The sequence below is a fragment of the Sparus aurata genome, chromosome 19 (genome assembly GCF_900880675.1).
Source record: "Sparus aurata chromosome 19, fSpaAur1.1, whole genome shotgun sequence".
Lineage (NCBI taxonomy): Eukaryota > Metazoa > Chordata > Actinopteri > Spariformes > Sparidae > Sparus > Sparus aurata.
Genome location: NC_044205.1, coordinates 2,027,056 through 2,029,623, shown reverse-complemented (window position 1 = coordinate 2,029,623; position 2,568 = coordinate 2,027,056). Strand labels below are relative to the sequence as shown.

At 41.4% G+C, this 2,568-nt stretch overlaps 1 long non-coding RNA gene across 1 annotated transcript; it reads right to left on the bottom strand.

Moving 5' to 3' along the window:
• Window positions 1-774: 774 nt before the first annotated feature.
• On the bottom strand, window positions 775-1,739 carry LOC115569645 (uncharacterized). The gene is made up of 2 exons (XR_003981583.1): window positions 1,596-1,739; window positions 775-1,091 (listed from the first exon to the last, which is right to left on the bottom strand). It is a non-coding gene; the product is annotated as an uncharacterized LOC115569645 (long non-coding RNA).
• Window positions 1,740-2,568: the final 829 nt, after the last annotated feature.

Sequence of the window (2,568 nt, the reverse complement as noted above, 5' to 3'; positions counted from 1 at the left end):
ATCAAACACATCTTTGAATGTTGTGCTTATGTGCAGCAGTGAGCGGAGTTTGACAACTTTGAAAGATAAGGAGATACCACTTTTGTTGTTTTCAAACCGTCTCCCACCACCAGCTGAAGAGTGTGTGCAAAACACTGCAAGCGCTTTTTCTTTGCCAAGGCAACATCTACTGTTTGCTGATCCTCCAGGGTTAAGCACACCAGAGCTCAGGGTCATCAAGATGATCTCCATAATCGTCATCCTCTTATTCACTGGGGAAGCACACAGTGAATGCTTTTTGCATGTTAGCAGCATTGTCACTAATAATGTGGTCCAGTTTAGCTTTAATGTTGTATTCATCACATATTGCCTCAAATTGGTCACAGATTCTTTTAGCTGCGTGCGAGCCGCCTTTGAAGCACTCAAAGGCTAAGTGATTGGACTTTAGCTGTATCCTCTTTGCCTCTTTCTTTATCCAGTGCACAGTGACATGAGGAAACCCCTCATATTTTGGTCAGACCAAATGTCCGTGTAACCCCTCTTTGCCTGATGAGGTTACAAGTACTGTTAGGTTTCAGTTCACAGTTTGAGCCAGTTATCAAGATTCTAGGAAAACCGCTCATGGAGCCCAGGATGGAACATCAACATTGACCCCAATCACACAAGTTTAGTTTTCAAAAATATATTCTCAGTCATTAACAAGAACAGTATGACAACAATACTACTAATTGAATATGAAAAATAATAAAATGCGCGCCAAACTAAATAAAACAAAAAATGGTGTCCTTTGTGGTGTTTAGTCTGTATTGTCTTTTTTCCTTTTATTATGAGCTCAGTGTTTTTATTTCGTTGGGGCCCTTTAATCTTTGTGAGTCTCTCTTGTCCTACCACACCGCAGGTAAAGAAGGTAAATTCAGTTGTCCTTTATCCTTCTGCTCTGGCTCGCCATCTGGTTCTATGGATTCGTCTCACCAGCCGGTGTCTGGAAAGCCGCCTGGTGGCTATCCAGGGCTGGTATCCTCTCTCTTTCTTAGCGTCGACTACTGGTGTCTCTGATGTCCTCTCTCTCGACATCAATTGTCACCGAATCTCATCTTCTCAAAAAACCTGACCTATAGAACAGGCCACATTCATTCATTTCAGTTAAACTAATTACTACAGGCCATACATTCTTAGTTAAAACAAATAACATGTATATGACCTATATATACATTTAAATAAACTTACAAAAATATTTATTTTCACTTTTCCTTATAAGTCTCACTTTACCAGTGTAAATCAAAATGAAATCCTCAAATAACTCAAACATTTTAGCATCAATTGTTTGGATAAAATGATGAAATAAAATGAATTTCTCCCTTTTTTTTCCTTTCACACACAATGCACACACACAAACACACACACGATAGCTTAACATTTTGTTTGAATTACCCCACCATGTTAGCAGTTAGTTCATTCGTTAGTTCTGTTAGCTGAGTTCAATACAAATTCATATTGGCTGTTACCGCAGCAGCTAACACACGAGGCACCAAACTAGCAGTTAGCAGCTAATTTTAGCGCTGCAGCTAACGCTACTTTTACTGGACTCTTTACCTCAAAATGCACAATAAACTCACCGCCGAGCGGGTAACATCAACCGAGGACCCTGTGGAGTCAGCTCGCGGTAAATTCTGACTATTTCACTCCGTCTTAACCACGTCTGGATATTTTTCAGGCAGAGCGTTCCTCACGCAGCCAGATGGTGCGGTCTTTCCTCCCATTCTAAGTATCTCCCTGAGTGCTGTGTGCAACTGCAACGCAGTTGGCCCATGACGTCTTGACGCAATGCTCTCTCTGCTCAGCAGTTAACCCTATAGATGCCAGCTATCTCTTTCACACTCATTCAGACTAAATAATAGACTTTTACTCCTTTTTCTTTTAATTTTTCCACAGCTTATGAAGCCTGGGCTACATCCGCATTGACGGAAACATGGTCAGTGTTGCTCAATAGAGTTATTAATTTTGAACATCTCTCTTCAGCGAGGTTCTCTGTTCTTGATGTCAGTGTTCTGTGACACAATGGGCTGTACTTGTTGTCAGGTAATATCAGAAAGTGCCGAAAACTCTTGTTTTCCACAATAGACAGGGGCAAGTTGCAATCAATAATCAAGTTGGACAGTATTACATTGGTGATAGCTTTCTGCTGTGGATGACTCATGCTATAATGCCCGACACGACTGTCCAGGAATTGTGAGATGGAAAACTGTTGTGTAGGTGTGTGTTGAAGTGGGGTTGTATGAGGGATTATGCACAGAAGATGGCGGTGAACGCACTCTCAGTACAGAAAGCAGGCAGGCTACCAGCACACGATTTAGGCCAGCAGCTCAACGTATTTAAGCCACCTAAAAGAGGCAAACATAATAAAATCAATGTCAGTTTAAGTGTAAGCAATAGAAAGAATATTTTCATTGCTTTACCTTGCCGTCAAGACAGCCCGTTCTGTCAAGACACTGAAGTTATACTTCTTGTTAATTCACTGTCTCCAGCCCACCAGCAATTTTACCTTGCAGCACGTAGACCAGCAACTCACGTGTGTTGCAAGGTAAACTT